Genomic DNA, 23,885 nt, shown 5'->3' with positions numbered 1-23,885 from the left:
TTGTGCTCATGCCAATATGCTATTTATTTATGTATATCTGTAACATTTTGCAGGCTATCTCCTTGCTTACTGAGATGGTGAGAGACACTGTTAGGAACAACAAGATGAAACAATTGCTCCTGCCAACACTTGGAGAACTGATTTATGCAGTTTCTGCCCAAGTAAGTAATGTGTATTTTTCTGTGGAGTTCATAAAAGTGTGGTTAATCAGCAGAAGCTAAAATTCTTTTATGACACTAATGTTTTTAATTAATGGGTGATAATATAAAATGCAACAATACCAAATTGCAGGGGTTCAGTACAAAATCTAACTTATTTTGAACATGTTTCTAAGGTTTTTATAACAATATATTGACTTGTATTTAAAACATTGATCCCTGTTTGTGTGCCATGATTTCCTAGAAGAAGTTGGGCAAGGGCATGTTTGTCCACGCAAGTAGAAGTTCAACTCTGACCCAAATGAAAATTATTTGTCTTAAGAGGCATCCCAAAGGAACATTGTTGTGTTACACAGAAACCTAAAAACTTCACTTTTGTTCTATTGACCACTCACGTACATGTCCATATTTCACTGACTGGCCAGGGACAATTTGCTGGTTGGTTGCTGCTGCCAACTGGACTGGCAGCAATTTAGCACCTATGATAGTACATCTGAAGTAAATATGATCCCCTTTTAAGAGAAATGAGACTGAAAGCTTGAATTTGCATTTGGTCTGCAACTTGTATTGGTACAGAAAAGTTCAGAAACCCTGTTATATTTTGTGTTGACCAGCGACGAATGCAACATTGAATGCAACATTGAATGCAAATTCACAATATAATAACAGTTTAAGGAACACTATTACATTACAGGATGTGGATTTTTATTCTTATTGGTGCAGATTGTTTTGCTCTTTGCGACTTTTATTACACTCCCCCGTAAATATATTACATGGCCCATACATTGGTTTATTGCTTTCCTCGATGCTCTTTATATGTATTAAAGGACTGTGACTTTCAAGAAAGAACATGATAGTTATTCCTGTACATGCCAAGATTTCCATAATGAAAGGAATCGTAACATAATTGAAAAAATTAGTTATCAATATGAGCTAGCATTGTCTTCATATTTATAATGGAAGGGATTCTGCAAACTGTTTTGTGCTGCAAGCCATTTTCTGGCATTCACTGTATGACTTGAACATGCCTCTAATCATTGCTGTTCCATGGCCCTCACATTGCTACTCAAGGTTGATTGCAATATCCTGCTATCCATCTATATAAACATCTTAAACTTTATATCTAATTTATATACTGTATGGTATGCTGGAAATATATTTCAGCTGTATTCCCATTACAACACATTGTGGCAGTTATATTTATATGTATATAGTATATTTTTACTATTGTTTGCTGTTATGTAGGGATCTCAGTGATTTGGATTGTAAGGATCAATGCTGATCTTTGCACTTGATTACAGGAGGAAAGAAGGAGCACTCCAGAGAAAGCTGAAACATTTCCCTGGCTACTTACACTGTGCTAATGAAGAGGTAAGAATTCTTTATTGTCCTTTCTAGAAATTCTCCACTGTAATAGCCCTTCTGGCATTATCCAATAACAGTAGCCTGCAGCAGTACAGTATCTTGTCAAGCAGCTTTCATTCTAGAATTGAAATAGTAGCAAGAAAATAAGACACAGAGTGATGAACTGACATTGTAGCTTTAATTGATGTCAGGATAACATGTAAATGGTATCTAAATATTACAATTTAATCTAGTGGCAAGCTACAACCAACTTTTCCAGTGGTTGTAAACTAAGTAAGTTTAGAATTTAGATGCTTGTAGTTGATAAAAAAATGCTTTTGTGGGGCCTTAAATATTTTAAAGTGTAGGGAGAGCAACTCATGTTGTATTTAATGGTTTCTCATATGTTGTTTGTCAAAATAACTTTGTATAAAACCCAAATCTTTTAATATTTTAGTTTCAGTCAAAAAAAAAAACTCCTAATCGCCATCTAAATATTAGCACTAGTCATCTCTAAATGCCTATTTGACATTGCTGCTTCTTTTGACAATGCCCACAGTGAAAAACATTTTCTTGCTTGGGCAGGGAAACTCATAATAAACATTGTACTCAGGACATGATGATCTTTTGCAGATCAATAAAATTTTGTTTCAAAAGCCTAATAGAAAAAAAGAGCACAATTGAACCCTTTCACAGCCTCTTGGAACACATTTTCCTTTTTTTCTGGACAGTTTCCAAGGCTGTGAAATGAACATGTATTTAGCTGTCATTGTCTGTCATGAAACCTCTAAAAACATGTTCATAAATAGCCTTAAAAAAGCGGGAGGCAACAGCATTCTGCCATGCGAATCCAAATTATGCTACTTAACACAGGACGTGAACACGTGGATCTGTCAGCATCTTACCCCTATGTAATTTTTTACATACTAAGCATAATGGCAATAGCTCGATTTTTTTTTTTTAGATTTCATTAGCAGATCTGTGGGATTTGAAGGAATTGAATTTGAAAATGTAATTCTGTCTCTGTATTAAAACAATTAAAACAAAAAAGCTATACAATTCATGTTGTTACATTGAAGATTACTTATAAACCAAAGCATGAGTCATGTCTTGTATTACATTTTGGCAAATTACAGGTCACACACACATGATGTTCGATTTTGGGATAATGAACCACAGAAAACATTCAGATGTGTTAGTAATTCTTAACATGTTATCATTATATATATATATATATAGATAGATAGATAGATAGATAAAACAAGGGAAAGTTTTGCTCACCACTAATTTTTTAAATCATTAGGTGGGGGAATGAGGCTGTGACCACAAAATACATATAGACAAATACAAGATTCCTCTGCACTCAACCCATTATCAATATATTTAAGACAGAGACATTTTGTGCATATTGCTACTGAAAAATGCCTTACCCTTTAAACAAAACAGGGATTGTTTGTCCATATATTGCAATATATTTAAGCTGGCCAACTACGTCAAAGTCATCCCATATCTGGCCAGTACTATGCTCAATTTTCATCTGATTCATTAAGAATTCCATTGCTTCATTATACATTTTACAAAGGGACCAAGTTTTACCTGCAACTTACTAGCTACTTTCAAAGTAATATATGTCTCTGTCTTAAATATATTGATAATGGGTTGAGTGCAGAGGACCTCTTGCATTTGTCTATATGTATTTTGTGGTCACAGCCTCATTGCACCCCCGCCTAATGATTTTAAAAATTAGTGGTGAGTACAACTTTCCCTTGTTTGTTATAGTTTATACAGGAGCAGTGACCAGCTCCATGTTGTAGCTCCCGCCCTTCCCAGCTATAGTCAGGTGATCCCACTGGTTCTAATAAAAGGGCAGCCAAGTTTGGGAGTTTTACTTTGAAAGCAGCTAGTAAGTTGCAGGTAAAACTTAGTCCCTTTGTAAAATGTATAATGAGGCAATAGAATTCTTAATGAATCAGATGAAAATTGAGCATAGTACTGATAGTACCAGATATTTGATGTAGTTGGCCAGCTTAAATATATTGCAATATGTTTTGTTTAAAGGGTAAGGCATTTTTCAGTAGCAATATGCATAAAATGTCTCTTTCTTAAATATATTGAAAATGGGTTGAGTGCAGAGGAAGCTTGTATTTGTCATATATATATATATATATATATATATATATATATATATATATATATATATATATATATATATAATATATATATATGATGCTTACAGTGATTTTACAGTGGTCCAGTCGTAGTAGTAGTAATAGTAGTTCAGATAATTCCAGAAGAAAGTTGTTTAACACTTAGGGGGTTATTTACTAATATCCGAATTTATTGCATATTTTATTTTTAAAAACCACGACCAAACTCCCATGCCCGATTTTAGCTTATTTATTAATGAAAAAACTCTATATAAGATATAAATAGATAATCATTTAATCAGATTAAGGAAAAACTAATCTCTCTAATTTCTTTGTCTTTTTTCCAAATTGCTAGAATTTTTTTGGCTTTTTTCCCGAATCACTCGATTTTTTTTTTACTTTTTGCCCGAAAACCACCAAAAAAGTTGGATTTTCAGCGAAACCTGCCAAAGATGTAAACAGGACCTTGACAGGTCTGAGATGGCAGATTTTCAGATTTGAGTTTTTACCATTTGGGTTTAACCCCCTTAATTTCAGAGTATTTTAAAGCATCTTCCCTGCGCCAAATATTTATATAATGAATGAACTCTTCCTTCATGATTGAATGATGTAGAAATCAATGCACAAGTAGGCAAATAGTATCAGAGGACATAGGGGTAGTGTAATGCACAATCCAGCACATTTTCCACTTTCGGTGGAAGGTAGTAGAGGGATCTTTCTGTTAGAAGGTCATAGAACACTCTAAACTATTTTTTAAGCAAAGTATTTAAAAAAATTCAAGCAATTCCACAAGCTATTATATGGACAATGGGAATATTGCTAATGCAGCATGGCCCAAGATGTAGTAGAAGATGGTGGGTTTTAGGTAAACAAAGAAATGTACTTTAGGTATTTTATTTTAATGTAGTACAATACATGGTAGAATATGTACCTTAGCACATGCTTTCTCATGCACATGTATTTGAACATTTTTGCTAAGGTGTCTACTACTGTTTTTTTTCTATCTCGTCCCTATTGTGCAATAGTAGAAATGTGACATTGCTATATGACAGCTTTCCTGTTGCAATTCATTGAGTCATAGACACAAGTAGTATTATCCAGAAATAAAAAAGTGCAGTGAAAGCTAATAAAGAATCTAATTAGATTCTTTATTAGCTTTCACTGCACTTTTTTATTTCTGTAACAAAACCCATTTTTATTTTATTCATGCTTTGAATGTATATGCTCACTGATACAGGAGACATGTTTTCTCTGTTTCATTATGAAGCATCTCTTTGTGTATTCCCTAATTTCCATTTATTCCTTATTTTGCCCAGTTACTGAGGGGCAGATTTATCAAAATGTGTATTATCAAAAAAAATGAGCTGGACTGTCGACCACTGATAAATATACTTTTCAAAATCCCATAGGAATGAATAGAAAGTGGGTGCATTTTCTGGGGTGAGCTCTAATCTCACATTTTGATATATCTGCCCCTAAGAGATGAAATTCTGATAATGGGTCTACTTCAAATTTTATAGCACCTGTTTTACCAGACTTCTCAGTCGATAATAGCTATTAAATTCATTAATGTGATATGAACCCCTAAATACAAAAAGTTGAAACCTCAGTAAAGTGAATAACTTCCAATATAATAAAATGAAATGTATTTTTTTACATTAAAAGCAACACAATTCCCATAAGAACAAATGGAGGTATTAAGTTAGATATTCTTTAGATAATCAATGGAATTGAATTTAAGCATACAGACAGATGACAGTGACAAATTATGTAATTCATGCCACATATGCAGGAGCACTAAGAGGTGCAAAATTATGCACAAAGAACTAGTGGCAGAGACACTTTTGCACTTTGCACATTGTGACTGAATTATAATCTAGTTTAAGATGCAGGGCACAGTTGTTTTGGGTTGAAGTCAACCTTGTCCTTACCATCTGTCATAGGTAGGGCTCACCCTTATCACCTCTAAGGGCAGGGACAGACGCCAAGATTCCTGGAGATCTAGCCGCCCGGCAACTAATCGGCTCTTCTTCAGGCAACTAATCTCCCCCAAAAGCCTTCCTGCTGGCTAGAATCTAAATCATTGGCGGGATGGCACTTGGAGCACTTCATTTTCCGAAGTCGCCTGAATTTGTCTCATGAGGAAAGTTCGGGCGACTTCGGAAAACGAACGATTTGTTGGGCAGGCGACTAAATCTCCCCCGAATCTTCTTGTCTGTCTCTGCCCTAATGAATACGACGCTCATATTCATGAATTGTTTTGCCTCTAATAAGGATTAATTATATCTTAGTTGGGAGCAAACAGAAGCTACTGTTGTATATAACAGAGAAAAAGGAAATAATTTTTTAAATTTTAATTATTTGGGAGATGAATTAATACAACAGTATAACAAGTGTCATAATAATAATAATAATAATAATAATAATAAAACTTCTTAATGAAAAAGTCACTATGTTTGCTCCAAAAGATTACAACACCTTCAAACACTTCTTAAGAGTGCGCAATTGAAATTTCCAATTAAAATTCACAATATAATAACAGTTTAAGGAACACTATTACATTGCAGGATGTGGATTTTTATTCTTATTGGTGCAGATTGTTTTGCTCTTTCCGACTTTTATTACATTCCCCCGTAAATATATTACATGGCCCATACATTGGTTGTTAAAGTTATTCAAGGACAATTCAAATAAAATACAGTTCAGAATTAAACAATTTGTATAAAATGTATTTTATCTGAATTAAAAAAATGAAAATATTTGTATTTAATTTCTCTTTCTAACTAACAGCATGTAAAATTGAGTCTTTTCATGATCCTATGTCTACAGTTAAAAATCTAGTGGAAAATCTTATAATATGGCTTATTTAGAGATCCACAATCTCACGGTAAGACTTTTGTTTCTTTTTTTCAGTTACTTTTATGCACCAGAAAGAGAGTGCTGTGCTATTTATTTTATTTTTACCATAGTTTGAAAAACCCACTGAACTTCTGTAGTATCCCTAAAGACCTGTGTGTTTAATATTTGACATTATTAGTATATAGTGTAGTTGTACATCTAACAAGATTGAAAACTTTGGTAGTATTTTAAACATAAATATGTTTCTTCTACCATCTGTAAAAGTGTTGGCATGTACTATATTCATTTGAAAGTCTTGCACTGCCAAAACAAGAAGATTATTTACTGTGGACATCCCAGGCTTTACTAGTGACTGTAAATTCAAACTGATTAGGGAGAAATACAATCATAAATTAGAAGATAGGCTTTTTATGGTTTCCATGTTCTGTATTTAAGCACAACTTTCCAGAAGATGCCAAAGAGTATCTCAGTTGTTGCATTAGGAATGTACAGTATTGGAAATTCTTTCCCTCTTGTTATATATATATATATATACTGTATATATAAGAGTAGTAACTCTTGTGTCACAACCTGCTCTGCAAAAAAGTTTATAGCAAATACTTTGTAAAGCAATAACTTGGATTTGGACCTTTGGGAATATCATGTGCAACTTTGCAACTCTTCATTTAGCTTTTTTTTTTTGAATTCATGAATTATTTACCAATTGGGCAAAACTCCTCTTTTTTGGCAACCTTGCCAAACAAGCATATCTTTTTTGTGCATGCGCTGCTTAAAATTAATATCACTGATATGTCCCTAATGGAGAGCCCTACGCAGATCAAGCCATTAGTACTATGTTAATATTGATTGCTAAAGCCACTTGAATAAGATTGAATTGCTAATATACTAATGGGGGAATGTAATGTGTTTCATTAGCATCAAACGAATGTTTGAGTCCTTTTTGACCTATTACAGACCTCAATGACTTCCTCACTATAACCAAATGGCTTTTGCAAACATTCGCAGTGTATGTAATAACATTTCGCCATTGCAAATCATATTTTGCCACTAAATATTAATAAGCAGGTGTTAAGCTAACTTTTTCTTAGCAATTTAATATTCGCTAGCGAATCATTTTACATTGCAGGCAGTGTTAAACATTCGCCAAAAATGCTATTTTAAATAATACTTGCAAATTTTAATAACATTCCCCCTAAATTGATATGGCAAAATACACAAGTGAAGGTCAGATTAAACACTAACCCCCATATGTTATAAAAGGCACTAAATTTGCCCAGGAGCAATAACCCATTCCCATTAGCAACCAATAATATGTTTGCTTTTAAACAGGTGACAAGTAAATCCTACATGCTGATTGGTTGCTATGGGTTACTGCTTCTAGGCAAATTTAGTGCCTTTTATTACATAACCCCTTAATTCATGAAGCTGTTATCAACAAAATCAATTGATAGTTCCTTCTGCTGTGTAACCTGTTGGTCCTCAGACAAACATTGTTACTTGGTTACCTATACACATACACAGAATTAAACTCATTGCACTTATTCCCTTCCTTTTTTGTCTTCAGGGATCCATTTTTTGCCCTATAGAATTCTGTCACCTATTATTGTCAAAGCTTTATCTAGTGTGTTCTCCATATCTTGCTAATGTATTGAACCCTGGAACTACCACCTAATCCAAAGGTGTTGGTAGCCCAAGAGTTCTTCTGTATCAGGCAGCTGCTTCATAAGTGATGTTTTTCACAAACTGTGCTCTGAGCCCTATTGTGTCTGCTGGGGAATTTAAAGATTTGTAAATTACTTGAAGAGTTAAGGAGCTAAAGGAAATATCTAAACTATGCTCTTTTAAAGTAACAAAAATGTATTAATTATATGTCCTTTTTGCATTTAATTACACAGATTACTGAAATTAAAATGACAATCGTAATTGTACAATCCATTCACAGATCACAAAGGCAGAATTTTTAAAATGCAACATTAATTTTTTCATCATTTATTAGATTTGTCTTCCAGGTTATAGAAGAAATGTATTGTTGTTTTCAGAATATTTTTCCATACTGCATGCCTATGGGTCTGTGAACCTATCAAGTTACTGTATTATTAAAAAGCTGGGGATTTAGACTTCTTTATTCAAAATAGTAATTTTTTTTATACTTTATAAGTTTGTAGTTCTAATGATTTAGCCTTGAACAGTGTCTTGAGCTTTCTCCAGATGGGTTTTAAAGCCTTAAAACCTGCACTCTTGTGATTGCTATTGCAGTGTAAATTAGACTTGTGCTTTGGCTTGTTCTTTTAATGCATTTACTGTGCTATTTGGTTCTTTGGAATGTAGAAATTGTACTTTTAGCCCTGCAGGAGAAGCCTAATGCTTTATTCAGTTTAAAACATGTAATTAAAATAAATAACCAAAATCACAAGGGTATCAAGTGTCTGGTTGGAAACTGTGGCTTGGCAAAATTAAATAACATATAGGGACCTTGCATGGCTTTGTCAGTCTTTTTATACGAATACAATAGCATACAGCATGTACAAGAGCAAGTATACTTTTAAATACTTTCTACATATTACTGTATTTGCCATTTTTGGAGTAAAACAGTAGTGTTACATATTCATGTAGGTGATAACAGTTTCTTTAAAAGAGAGATATTTGCATGACTGTGAAAGGCCTGGAGTAGAGAGAAAATGGGGGACCTTATACTTACAGATCAATTGGCTGCGACCTTGCCCCCCAAAACCTCTCTCCCAAAAAGCAGACAACACCAATTTTTTGTTGGATGATGATGGCCGGAGCTTACATGCTCAAAACATTGAACCATCAATAAGCCGTAAAATGTATTAACTTTATAACACAATTCACATTTTTAACATTCCATATCAGTTTTGTAACCCTACCAATTTCTAACCTGTCCTGATTCCCTTGGGCAGATTGTCCTGGGATCACTATCCTGTGCATTGTACCTCCGTACCGCTGAGGGCCGGATTTATATAGCGGGCACCCCTAGGCCCACTGACGTTGGTCGTCTCTGTCCCCTTTCTTTTATTCGCGCAAATATTCATCATCGGAACCATGGCCATGGGAATTGGAGCACAGGAAATTTAAAAAACAATTATATCTCCTGAGCATCCCCAGTGTTTCTGAGGATGTGGTTGGGCAACATGTCGCCCCCCTAAAATCCTGCCGCCCTAGGCCCGGGCCTTGGTGGCCTTTCCACAAATCCGGGTCTGGTACCGCTGCACCCCTCATGACTTTTGTTTACCCATCAGCCACAGTACACAGACTCAATGGTATTTTTCCTTTTGCCACCAGGGAACCCCATGCCCGAGTTGGCCAGTTATCCAGTGTTCCTCTTTCTCTTCGGAACTCCTCATAGTTTCTTCTTTAACACTCTGTTTTCCCAGGACCATCGTCAAATGCTGCGACAATGAACTACCATTTTTGTCACCCCTTCTTCCTGGAAGCCCCTCACTGGCAACCAGTTCCCTGTTACAATTGTATCTTTTTTTTATCTTAAATCATTACAAATGTATCTAAGTGCAGCTGCTCAGTGTCCTGGGCTCTCTGCCAAAAAACCTCAGAGAAACACAGGACATTTCAGTTAGAAACTGGGACTGCAGGCTGAGCTGTTAAAATCTGGATTGTCATGCCATGTTCCTCCCCCAGGCTGTGCCTCTTAGATGCTGTACTAATTAATAAAGTTAACTCAAGATCCAAAAGGCTGTGCAGGAGCTGTTATTTGCACACAGCAAATGCAATATGACCAAGTACAAAAAATGGCCCATGCCATTCATTAAAGAATATCCTATGATCGTGTATACTTTGAGCCTATTATATCTGAGGCATCCTTACAATGATTTCCAGTTTTACATATACTAAAATAATGGGTTAACTTGCATTACTTATATTCCTGCAAGTGGTGCGTTCAGTTTGAATGAAACAGTTATATCTATTTGTGTTGGTTTATTGAATTAACTGAGCTTTACTATGTATCCTCAACTAGAACATATACACTAGTATCTAAATGCAAACATGAATGTCCCTTCCTGTATGCAAAAGAGCAGTGAATATGATGCTGGTTTGGCTGTTTTCACTGAAGGACATTTGAGGTTGCTAAGCGAGGCCTTTCACAGCAGTGTATTCTAGTTTTTATTTTTAAATGAGACCTTTTTAGAATATTTTTTATAGCACATGTAAGAAAATCCAATTCTAAGTAACAAAGATATATTCATTAAAGACTTGGTTTAAATATAAATCAACTGCTATTGAAAGCAGTGTCTGCTTATATACTGCTTTTAACTTGATGGAATAAAGAAATTATGTTTTAAAGAAATTTCTTGAGAGATTGCAGTGGATTCCAGGTAACGAGTACTGATGTTTCTGAAACAATTTTACAAGACAGTTAATTCAAACTGACTAAACATATAGAGGAGGATGGGCTCCTGCTAAATATTACATTCTGCAAATATGTCTTAATGTTTTTTTCAAAACTATTGTTCGGAAGAAAAAATATAAGATGCTGTAAAAATGAATACCGATATGCTGGGCCACCATCAGGGGGCACAGGGCGGATAGATGTCCTGGGTCTGGTAGATTTTAATTCCAAAAGAGGGGCCAGGCTGAGCTTCACTTCTCGGATTAGCCAGAACCCACTTAAGGTAAAGCAGGTCAACACTTAAACCACCAAAGAAATCCGAAGAAGCTGCCATCGCCAAGGAGAATGAATAAGTTCTCAAGGCAACACAAATGTTTTGGTTTTTTTTTTAAACGGAACCACTCGCCACCTCACTATTGGGCCCCTGAACCACTATTTTTGATGGGGCGTCTGACCACCAATGGTTGTTTTAACTTGTTGGGGGGCCCTGGCCACAAAAAGTTTTAACTTGTAGGGGGCGGGATCTAGCTACCCATGGATTTTCTACCTTGTAGGAGAGTTCCTGGTCACCAATGAATATTTAGTGCTCATGCATGTGGTGGGGTCGGGTGGTCCCAGAAAATGTTGTTGTATATTGCCCCGTGATTTCTGATCTGATATGATTCATTATTCTCCATTATATTGTATTTATTTTCAGTAGTTTGATTAACATTTTCAGATGTACAAGATGGATATCACAGAGATATGCATTGCTATTTCAGGCAAACCATTTGAAAAGGGAGGAAGTCATAGTGTATGTCATACTTTTAAATACAGGACCAACATCCTCTGATAAATAGTGCTTGGTAAACGGAATGGTTGCGGGGAGAGCAGATATCACAGTGATAAGATCGCAGTATTATTATGTGTCGGAGGTCGGAACAGGAAGAGAGCAAAGATCGTCCCGCTTGATAGATCTAGGAGGCTATCTTGGCTACTATTAAATTAGCGTAACTATTTCCAATGCCGATGTTAGAAGATCGATACGTCCTGCCTATAACTGTTTCTGCCTAATTCCATTGATCAGCGCAAACCCGCATTCCACCCTTCCACCACACCAATTTACAGATTTTCTGTCCTTCTACCTAATAGTTAAAAAAGGTTTAGGCACTATATTTTGGTATTATATTCAATGGAAGTTGCTACCGTTGTGTGTATGATACTTTTAAATACCCAGGGAGTCTGATTTTCTAAATGGAACTTGGTCCTCCTTGGACATCTTACTTTATATGACTTGATGGGAGTGAAAAGCCCTTCTGTGGTATACATACAAAATAGGTATTTCTGGCTTTCAGACAGGATTTTACAAGGCATATTTATAATAGTTACATTTAATTTTGCACAAAAATAGTATTTAATCTAATATCTATGTATTAATATGTGGTTCAGTTCAGGCTGAAAACTGGTCACAACTAAACTATGTGACAACTTTAAATGCTCTGATACAGTGAAAATACAGTAAAGTGCTAAAACACTGCCATGTCTTATTTAATAGTATACAGTACATATAAATAACAGTGTAGAACTAAACTCACCATTAAAATGCCAGTGTGTTTGAAGAAAGGGAAGAATTTCAACCTAATTCTAATAATGCTACTTTGTTTGAGGTGGCTTGAGAAGTAGATCAGGGGATATGTCATAGACTTGAAGAGGCAATTTTGATGCAGTGATTAATAAAAATGTTAAACCCACTGTACATCCAATTCTTATTAAAATTGTGGCAAAACTGGTGTATATCAGACAGAAAACAGCTGCACCATATATTATATGTATGAATATATGCCAGATTAGAGCAGTTTTCTTTAAAAAATTATCCACCGCACAAAAAGTGTCTGGCAGGCTCCACATGTATAAAACTGAATAAAGTGATTTATTAAAATGCTATTATTTTAGGACTTTGGCAGCAATTGATCAGTTATCGTTAACCCTATGCAATCTGTAACAATGCAACTGCTTGTTAAACTATAGTTAAAGATTAACAAAGGTTTAGCGATGCAGTCTTCATCTGAAACAATGTATTACCCTTTGCTAAATATGCCCCAAATAATTATTTGCAATAGAATACAAAACTGGTGATTTTCCTTTTACGAAAATGCGGCAAGATGTATTTTTACTAATTCTCCCCTTGTTCTTCTAAGCCAGGTATATCCTGTAATATATGAGATTTCCAAAATATATGAATGTGTTTCCCAATGTCTCTCAAATGTATGTGTCTGTATTAGTCAATATCCTATATTTTAGTAATTCCCCACAACTTATTGAGTCTTTTTTCACCCTATTGGTACATTGCATTCTATTTCCAAAGCAGGTTAATGCTATTGGCTGATCTGCTGACAAACTCTGTATTCATAGCATAAGACTATAAAGAAAAAAGCACAGACCTTGATATTTCCTCCTCTGTTGCTGTCCTTGGATTTATGTTTTGTTCTTTAATTGCTATGGTTACCTCAAGCTTATTTAATTTATTTTCCATATGACACATTATGGGATACCAGAGGTTAGGGCATGGGAAAGGGTAAGAACCACCCACAGAAAAGAAGTAAGATTACAACATTATAAATATAACTATAGTACAGAAAATTGTCTCCAGCATTCAGCTGGAGAATGGCAATGGAGAATACTTTTAGACCATAAATGTTACCTTTTCATATCTGATCCAGTTATATGACATGTGCGCTGTTGCATCCTGTCACTGACACAAAGGATTCCTCCCCACTCCACTACTACAAAGTCTTACTTTAGGCTGAACATTGATGTTTGTATATATGCCTCAACCTACGCACCAAACATGCTAACATTTTTTAAATACAAAAAAAAATTCACAAAAACCTAATTTGTAGTACTGGATAAATACAAATATACTATGTTGCATGTTGTTGTTAGATTTAGGCTTCACTAGATACTTAGAGGCACATTTACTAAGGGTCGAATATCAAGGGTTAATAAACCCTCGAATTTGTAGGATTTTACCTCGAGGGTCGAATTCGAGGGTTTATTAACCTTCGATATTCGACCCTTAGTAAATGTGCCAAATTCGTAGGATTTACCGCAAATCCTACGATCGAACGATCGAAGGAAAAATCGTTAGATCGCTTCGAAGGATTTAAATCCATCAATCGAAGGATTTTCCTTCAATCAAAAAAAACCTTAGAAAAGTAATGGGGAAGGTCCCCATAGGCTAACATTGCACCTCGGTAGGTTTAAACTACCGAAGTATGTAGTCAAAGTTTTTTTTAAAGAGACAGTACTTCGACTATCGAATGGTCGAATAGTCGAACGATTTTTAGTTCGAATTGAAGTCGAAGATGTAGTCGAAGGTCGTAGTAGCCTATTCGATGGTCGAAGTACCCAAAAAGATACTTTGATTTTCAAAGTTTTTTTACTACGAATCCTTCACTCGAGCTTAGTAAATGTGCCCCTTATAGTGTTCTTTCATCTTTAACAGTGTCATTTTATAACCTGCTTAGGTCCAAAAGCACATTATAGTGACTGACCTTGTCCAACCGCTAATGAAAAAGGCTAAAATGCCCCCATTCCTTTTTATGGGGTGAATGAAGTTTTAGTGGCTTTTGGCGTCAGCAAGCAGTCAATTGTACAAAAATAGCAACAGAATAATAGAATTGAGGTATTAGAGGCATTTTCTTTAAAGACTATGGTTTTTAAAGATGGTCGGTTTTTAATAAATAATACATTTATTTTCACTGAAAGTCCTCTTTTCTTTCCAATGTTATCTATCTTGTAAGTAAAGCCGTAATATGGATTAAACTGGTCACACGGCCTTTGGTACCAGTCTCATTTTTCTTCTGAATATCAGGAGCTGTTACCTTACTTACACAATAAAATACAGTCAGGGACAACATACATTTTGTGGATTGTTTTCAGAACACATAAATTTTTTCTAAGCAGCGGTAAATTGTATCTTAAGGCTATGTCAGGTTTTAATGGAATGTTAGAAAATATGTAGTTCTGATATAAAAAGGACATAATGCCTTGCCCTTTAATGCTTTATGGCACAATATGTTTATTTTTAATTTGAAACAAGGCAGTTAAAATGTTAATAAAAGCATGTTTCCAAAAGGTCATTAGCTACATGTTCTTTCTTGGTTATTGCTGGAATACGAAAAAAGTTTTAGGCCATTGCCTTTTCTGAATACTTAATACTTCTCACTGTGCATAACTAATATGGGAGCAAGTATGAGCTACATATGCCGCTTGAAAGTGTGGTTTACAATGCAATTGATGTGTTTTGTTTATGTCAATTACAGTTATTGGACCTGTTAACAAGAATGCTCAGGACCTGGGGTTTTTCACATAAGGGGTCTTCCTGTAATTTTGATCACCATACCTTAAAGGGCAGACTTATTAAGGTTCGAATTAGGGATGCACCGAATCCAGGATTCGGTCCGGGATTCGGCCAGGATTCGGCCTTTTTCAGCAGGATTCTGATTCGGGCGAATCCTTCTGCCTGGCCGAACCGAATCCGTATCCTAATTTGCATATGCATATTAGGGGCGGGAGGGAAATCTCGGGACTTTTTGTCACAAAACAAGGAAGTAAACAATGTTTTACCCCTTCCCAGCCCCAATTTGCATATGCAAATTCAGATTCAGTTCGGTATTCGGCCGAATCTTTCGCTAAGGATTCGGGGGTTCGGCCGAATCCAAAATAGTGGATTCGGTGCATCCCTAGTTCGAATTGGAAATTAAAATTTGAATTTTCGAGTTGGATTTTTGGTCAAAATTCACAGATTCGAGTCGGGAATAATCCAAACTCAAATTCGAGATTTATCATACCTGGACCCTGGAAACTATTAGAATTCGACTATTCGCCACCTAAAAACCTAGAAGTCTATGGCAGAAGTCCAGTGACCCATTTGAAGATGTTAATAGCCTTCCTGACATTCAAGTTTTTTTTCTAGAAAAACCTCAATTTGAGTTTTTATGGAATTTTATGGATTTGCAATAAATAGACCCTTTTGTGTGATTGTGTACCCATGACAGGAAAATAACACTGTATATGCCACTGGGAAAGGGACTGATAGTGGAGATTTAATTGAGCATACATGTAAGATTATAAATAGATATGCATTGTATTTTCAATTACAGGCTAAAACTTGCAAAAATAATCACAATTTCAGCCTTAGTGGCTTGCAGTTAGGGGCCTGACTGGGGATAATTTAAAATGCTATGCAACAGACTTGTCTCATTTACTTGATCTTCACTTCTTCACTTCATTCCAGTTCATTAAAATATTAATGAAGAATGCAATCTGATTTATTAGGAACAGACAGAAAACGAAGTAAGATATGTAACACTGTTTTCTTGTTAAATTTGTATAAATGCCTCTGTTTAAAATGTAATAAATAATGTACTGGGCAATTCATTGTATGAAATAACATTTACATGAAAAGGCCAGCAATTTCAACATTTGCATTTACTCCTTTTGGCCCTATTTGTATTTCACTAATGACATAAAGGATAGAAATATTGAATGTTAAAGCTGTTTATGGTGCAAACGTATCAACATTTAGGTTATTTATCAAAATCCAACATTTTCAGGCTATTTTCTCAAAACCACACTGACCAAATCCGCACCTACTTTTTCCCCCTATTTATCAACACATTTTTCTTGAAAAGACTGGATAAAATCATGAAAAAATCTGAATCATACGTTTTGTTTTTTTAAATTTGTCACTTAAATCTTTGGATTATTGAATGAAACCCAGTGCAGATAATGATATCTTCAATCTGCCATTGACTTCTACATGAACTCAGCAGGTTTGAGCTGGAGTATTTTTTTATTTGGACTTTTAACACCATCTTGGTTCAGAAAATTGTGTTTTACCTTTAAAAAGTCAGACCAGAAAAAAAAATCAGACTTTAATAAATAATTCCTAAATATAAGTATCTACACAGCTGGAAATGATATTGGTTTTAAGAGGAAGCAATAATGATGGATAAGGAGAAAGTGGCCAAACATTGTTAAAATTATGATCAGTAATATTTCTATATATTACCATTCTGTATTTACATAATTTTGTGCAGTGCACTTTTGTACTTACTTTTCTTGCCATTTATCCTAGTCATTATAGCAATTTCCCCTTTAATACCCTAAATCATTTCTGATATTGCCTAATTTACATCCCCACCTCTTTTATAATAGCCTCTTTATAATCCACCTTTATGTACCTTATTGTTTCACTCTTCTACTTCCCATACATCATTACCAGCAGCAATCCTCTACACATAACACTGTTTTGCTTAGCTTCTCCAGTGTTTCATTATCTCCATGCCACAGGGCTTATCTCTTCTTTACCCTGCACCATTCATCATGATTACTCCTTTACATGCCTCAAAGTTTAGGATATGTATTCACCAAACCTAGTATAAGCTCATCCTTATCATTAAATACATCTGCTCCATAATTAATTAATACATTTTTTTTTAAAGTCTACATATTGTATATTTCCACTTCATCACTATCTGTTGGTTGTCACCAACTTTCCTACTACTGTATGATTCTTCTCTTTTAATCAGAATGTTTTTAGGCTGCCTAATGTTAGTATATTAATATGGGATGTTCTATACACAATTCATGTGAGTTTTTTTAAACTCCCCTTAACTCCCATAAATTTGAAATTCGACTAGTTGAAATCTAACAACATCAAATTTTTTAAACTCAAACTAATTTAAACGACTTGAAAACTTGAATCGAAATTGATTCGAATTATAAAAACTCGATTTGAATTAAAAAAAACTTGATTGTCAGGAAGGCTACAAACATCACCAAACTGATCCCTGGACCTCTCCCATTGACTTATACAGTAATTCGGCAGGTTCTAGATGGTGAATAGTTGAATTTGAGTTCTTAAAGGGCCAGAGTTGATAAATCTCAAAATTTGAAATAAAACTTGAATCAAGTTTGGATAATTCACTATTTGAATTTGAGTGAAAAAAATTTGACCAAAAAAAAGATTCTAATTTTCACTTCAAACCTTAATAAATCTGCCTCTTAATGAGTGGAAATACTACCATAAATTGCTCCCTTTTGTATTTATACCAGGAGACCAAATTATGTTTGAATTAAAAACATTTATTTCAGTACAACACAACATAGGAGAAGCTCCATTCATGGAACTGCCTGTTAGTTTTAGTAATGCAATCTGCTTAACTAAGCATATGCCATGAGCGTCGGTCAGCGCGTCCGCCCTCTGCGATGGCGAATCCACGTGGGTAGCGGAGGCGCTGGCGATGTGACCGGCGCAATGACGTCACGACCCAGCACCAAATTCAATAGAAAGGATGCTCAGGTCGCCGGTTTAATGCCCAAGTATAGGAATTTCTGCCTTGTGTTCCTGGGTTCGCTAAATTCCTACTCTGCTAATTCCTGGTTTCTTGACTCCTGCCTGACTTTGATTCTGATCCTCATCGCCTGACTGATTGAACACTTTGCCTGAACTTGACCACGATTTCGCCTGACCCTTTTCTGATACCACGAACCTGGACTTCTACCCTAAGCTTCCTCCCTGGTCCAGACTACTCCCTGGTGGGAGCCGATAGGCCTCCTGACAGCCTATCACTGGATCAAATTCAAATCAATTTAGAAAAAGGCATTTCCTTATTTAAATCTGACTTACCCAGCTGACTTTTCATGAGCTAAAGCTTTAGGACAATGGCACAATTTTCAGTATTTTGATATCCATAGGATTTTAAACCTGTCCCGTGTGCTATTACTCATAGGTAAGTTGTTCTCATTGATCTGACCTGTTGTACATTACACTTTATATGGATATCAATTATATAAATGTTATATGCTATGAAGATTTCCCCCCTCCCATCCCTATTATGTTGTTCTTTTGTTAGGAACTACCCTATTGATTCCAGCACAAATAATTTTATTTAGCTATACTCTCTCATGCATTTCAGAAATTTGTTATGAATATAGTCCGGCTGTTGGAAAGCCCATCAACAGGAGTTACAGCTAAAACGTTCCTGTTTATCGTACAGGTGTTAATGAACAACAAAGGTAAACAAGGTAAATACCCTATAATTACCGGTTATTGCCAGGGGATTTCTTATGCCCAAGAGGGTAGAAAATAGTCTCTGTATAGTCGGCCAGATTTATGTAATTGAAAAAAATAATTTACCATGTAAAGGACAATTGCCTTTTAGCATTTTTTGTAGGGATGCACTGAATCTGTTCAGAATTCAGCCAAGATTTGGCCTTTTTCTTCTGGATTCAGATTTTCTGAATCCAAGTGCCTGGCCGAGCCGAATCACAAGGCACGCAAAAAAGTTGCAGATTTTTCCATGTACTGTTCTTTTTAACCCTTCCTCTACCACATTTGCATATGCATCCCTACTTTTTTGGTTGTAAAACTCCTCCTCCTACTATTACAGTAGGTGGGTATATTATCCAAAAGTACCTACTATCTGGCAATTACCATAGGTAGACATACATTCAATAAGTTCAATAAATACAGTAAAACCAAACAAAAAGAAAGAAAAGTTTCTGAGGATGGATAACTGCTGGAAGTAAAGGTATTACATTTGTTAAATATTTAATTTGCCAAAAAGAAGCACTTTTACAACTTTGCACAAATCTGATATAATACATTTTATAAATTAAAGCAAGGTATACATTATTTACATTGGTACCTCGAGCAAAGGCACCCACTTTGAGTCTGGCCATGATTATGTTCATTTCTTAATTTGGCACAATAATAGTGTCATACAGATGCCCCGCCCCAGCTGAACATCATAAATCTTTTTTCTGCTTCTTGTGAAGTCTTTTGCCTTAACTTCATTATGGCCACTATTGGACACTTCCATTTTGCTTGTTTGGCAGCAGCTTTTTTAGGACTCAAAGGGGGGAATGTAATATAAGTCGCTACTATTCGCAATGTGAAAAGTTATGCCTTTGCGAGAACAAATTTTGCTTTGCACGAATTTAATATAGCTTTTGCGACCACTTCCGACATTGGAAGACCATTTGCGAATTTTATAGTTTGCGACAATGCGCAGTCAATGTAATAAAACTTCTTACTGAAAAAGTAGTTATGTTTGTTCCAAAAGATTACGACACCTTCAAGCACTTCTTAAGAGTGCGCAATTACAATTTACAATGCATAATTACAATTCACAATACAATAACAGTTTAAGGAACAATATTACATTGCGAGATGTGGCTTTTTAGTCTTATTAGCGCAAATTGTTTTGCACTTTGCGACTTTAATTACATTCCCCTATTTCTCAAATTAACTACTGCCTACTTACTCCAGGCTTTATAATCTTTATTAAATAGCTTCCACATTAAACTAGGTCAATAATAATAATAATAATAATAATAATATATTCTAGTCTTTCTTTTGAGTCATCTTCCTTTGTAAAGTCTTTGATGACATGCTCAATGATACTTATATAAGATGCTAAATTATATACTTTACATATATACTTACATACGGAATCATTTGCATGTTTGTAAAAATCAACTCTAACGTCTATACAGTTATTTGATCATTGTATTTACAGTATAGTTCCTTAATAGTGTCTAAAAAAATGTCAGCTTCAATGTGTATCTGGTATAAAGAACACATTCTTCTTACTGTATTACTTCCAATACTTTATCAACACAAAAATTGTTATATATTTTATGGAGTCAGAATTGTTTGCATTTGCTTGTTTTCAGGGTAGTTATGTACATTGAAAGAGACAGCTGAAAAAGCCACACCTGTAAAAGAACAGCAAAGCATGAATGAATATCTGTCAGGATGTCTAAACCTTCTCATCTATCACATTGTGGGGGTGCAGCCTGGAATTCTTGGTAAGAGGATGTGATTTGGCAGATGCTGGAAATATTGCCTGTTCTTTGCCTTTCACATTATTACTGCCAGAGTGACACAGCTGGGCTGTGTGTTCTAGAAGACACATTACATTTGAATTGAATGCATTTCTAAATATCGTTAACTATCTTTAATGTTGTGATTCATTTTTGCCTTATATGGCAATGTGTGTGCGTTGGGAACATTTTACTACAATGGCTATGATTCACAAAACTGCTAATTTTGATGTTAACTGACATGCAAAGATGAAGATTGTCTTGGTTCTTTGTTGAGGGCCATCATCATTGTATTAAACCATTCTATTCAAGTGACATTTGGTCCTTGGCTTAGCCTGTGATTAAGTGCCCAGTGGGGGGGGGGGGGGGTATGATATATATTTTGTGCAGGTGAACCCTTGAGCTAACGCCTCCTCCAGAGCAGTTGGTGGCTCCATGGTTCCCTCAGCACATTTTGTCAATCACCATAGTTGAGTTGCACTGAAAAAATAGGGCATATAATCACTCACTCAGTAAACACAGGAAATGATGCCCAACAGACTGCAAAGATATTTTAAGGATTTGCAACCGAGTTGAAATGAATTGCATACTTAACTTGTGCTGTTTTCGATTGTGTTAGTTACACCACAACAGGCTGTGACTGAAATTCAAACTAGGCGCTGGCATTTTAAAGGGGAAGGAAACCTAGTCGTCGCAAACCCCCCACCCCCCCTCCCGTTTGTTGCCCACCCTCCCTCCTCCCCCCTGGCCTACCCGTCCCGCTGGGCAAATGCCCCTAACTTGTTACTTACCCTTCTGCGCAGGTCCAGTCCAGGGAGTTCACAGACGCCATCTTCTTCCACACGATCTTCTTCCTGCTGTGAACGGCGTTTTGGCGCATGCGCAGTAGGATCATTTCGCCGGTACGGATCTACTGCGCATGCGCCAAAAGTCACGCGCATGCGCAGTAGATCGTACCGGCGAAATGATCCTACTGCGCATGCGCCGTTCAAAGCAGGAAGAAGATCGCGTGGAAGAAGATGGCGTCTGTGAACTCCCTGGACTGGACCTGCGCAGAAGGGTAAGTAACAAGTTAGGGGCATTTGCCCAGCGGGACGGGTAGGCCAGGGGGGAGGAGGGAGGGTGGGCAACAAACGGGAGGGGGGGTGGGGGTTTTGCGCCGACTAGGTTTCCTTCCCCTTTAAGTACACAAAGGCCCAAACAGCCCCCAGCAGTTCATTAATTAGTTACTGTCTATGGAGCTTAGACAACCTGGTCAGTTTTAGATGTCTGACATCTGGTCTGGACCTGCACCTCAATTGCACCAAGCTAATCACCCTATTGTTGCATTGTTGGGGAAAAAACAGTAATTGCACTTTGGTTACTGCACTTGCAGACATAAATGAATCCAAATATGTAATAAAGTAAGAGCTTTAATCAAGAATATATAATACAATGAGATTCAAATTTTCTCTTAAAGGAGAAGGAAAGGTTAAAACTAAGTAAGCCTTATCAGAAAGGTCCATCTAAATATACCAGTAAACCCCCAAAGTAATGCTGCTCTGAGTCCCCTGTCAAAAGAAACACTGCATTTCTTTCCATCTATTGTGTACTCATGGGCTTCTGTATCAGACTTCCTGCCTTCAGCTTAAACCACATTGCCCTGGGCAAGAGCATGCTCAGTTTGCTCCTCTCCCCCCACCCCTCCCTTCTCTGCTGTAATCTGAGCCCAGAGCAGGGAGAGACTCAGGCAGGAAGTGATGTCACACCATGTTAATACTGCAGCTCCTATCCTAAACAAACAGAGAGTTTCTAGAGCTTTTTACTCAGGTATGGTAAAACATTCTACAGAATAAATATAGCATTCAAGCTTGCACTATTGCAGCTAATCAATTGGCAATAAAATGCCTCCATAGCTTTCCTTCTCCTTTAAAACAGATTTAGAGATACCAAATCTAGCCTAAATGTCCTTTATTATGTACTGTATACTGTTACCACCTGCTAAATGCAGAACTCGCATCTCTCACCTTACAGATTCCTGCTCTTGCTCATCCCCACATCTTGTGTCACATCATCCTTTTGAATTGCAAGCTCTCTACCTCTTGGTTTTGTGTATTTTTGCAGGTAATCTGTATGCGCAATGTATATACCCATTTAATTGTACAGTGTTGTGGAATGTGTTGGCTATTTGTTGATAATAACTATAAAAGTATCAGAAGATACTGGTCCTTTTGTAATCTTATATTAATATAGTAAAAATATGTTCATATCACATATGCAATGTTTGTCTTTCCTATCATGTTGAAATAAATAAACTTTCCATTTTTAGAAGCTCAGAAATGTGGGTTTAGTACAATGGCTGTCTTGAGTGTTTGTTTTTTTTACAGGAGAAATTATCAATGCCTTATCAAGTTGTTCTTTGTTTAAAGGAGAAGGAAAGCTATGGAGGCATTTTATTGCCAATAGATTAACTCCAACAGCTCTAGAAACTCTGTGTTTGTTTAGGATTGGAGCTTCAGTATTAACGTGGTGTGACATCACTTCCTGCCTGAGTCTCTCCCTGCTCTGGGCTCAGATAACGGCAGAGAAGGGGGGGGGGGAGAGGAGCAAACTGAGCACGCTCTTGCCCAGGGCAATGAGGTTTAAGCTAAAGGCAGGAAGTCTGATACAGAAGCCCATGTGTACACAATAGAAGGAAAGAAATGCAGTGTTTCTTTTGACAGGGGACTCAGAGCAGTACTACTTTGGGGGTTTACTGGTATATTTAGATGGACCTTTCTGATAAGGCTTACTTAGTTTTAACCTTTCCTTCTCCTTTAAAGCATCCATCTGCCATTTAAAATGTGCATTCCTAATTGGCCATAGTGCTCCAGCCACATCTCTGGTTACATCTCTTGTTACCTTTTAAATTTAGGGACACAAGGAACAGCCGGATCCTCATTTTTGTTTTCCTCTTTGCCCTGCTCTCAACAACCCATGTGCATAGCCTTATGCATGTACTGCTTTGCATATAAAGAATACATTGTGTATATTGTGTATCCTCCTATGCACACATGCCACAAACACATATATATTTATGTCAAACACATAATACCTCTTTGTTTTATACACATGTAGAATAAGTCTCTGATTTTTATTGTATTATTTACAATATCT

The 23,885-nt window shown here is 36.1% G+C and overlaps 1 long non-coding RNA gene across 1 annotated transcript; it reads left to right on the top strand.

Annotated features, from left to right (window-relative positions):
* LOC108719990 lies at positions 1-23,088 on the top strand. Its single transcript, XR_001936289.2, has 5 exons — positions 1-161; positions 1,460-1,529; positions 18,839-18,947; positions 20,601-20,735; positions 22,764-23,088. It is a non-coding gene; the product is annotated as an uncharacterized LOC108719990 (long non-coding RNA).
* The last annotated feature ends 797 nt before the right edge of the window (positions 23,089-23,885 follow it).

The sequence above is a fragment of the Xenopus laevis genome, chromosome 6S, assembly GCF_017654675.1.
Source record: "Xenopus laevis strain J_2021 chromosome 6S, Xenopus_laevis_v10.1, whole genome shotgun sequence".
NCBI classification, from domain to species: Eukaryota; Metazoa; Chordata; class Amphibia; order Anura; family Pipidae; genus Xenopus; species Xenopus laevis.
Note: the sequence above shows the minus strand (reverse complement) of the source record. Positions and strands in the feature narration are given on the sequence as shown.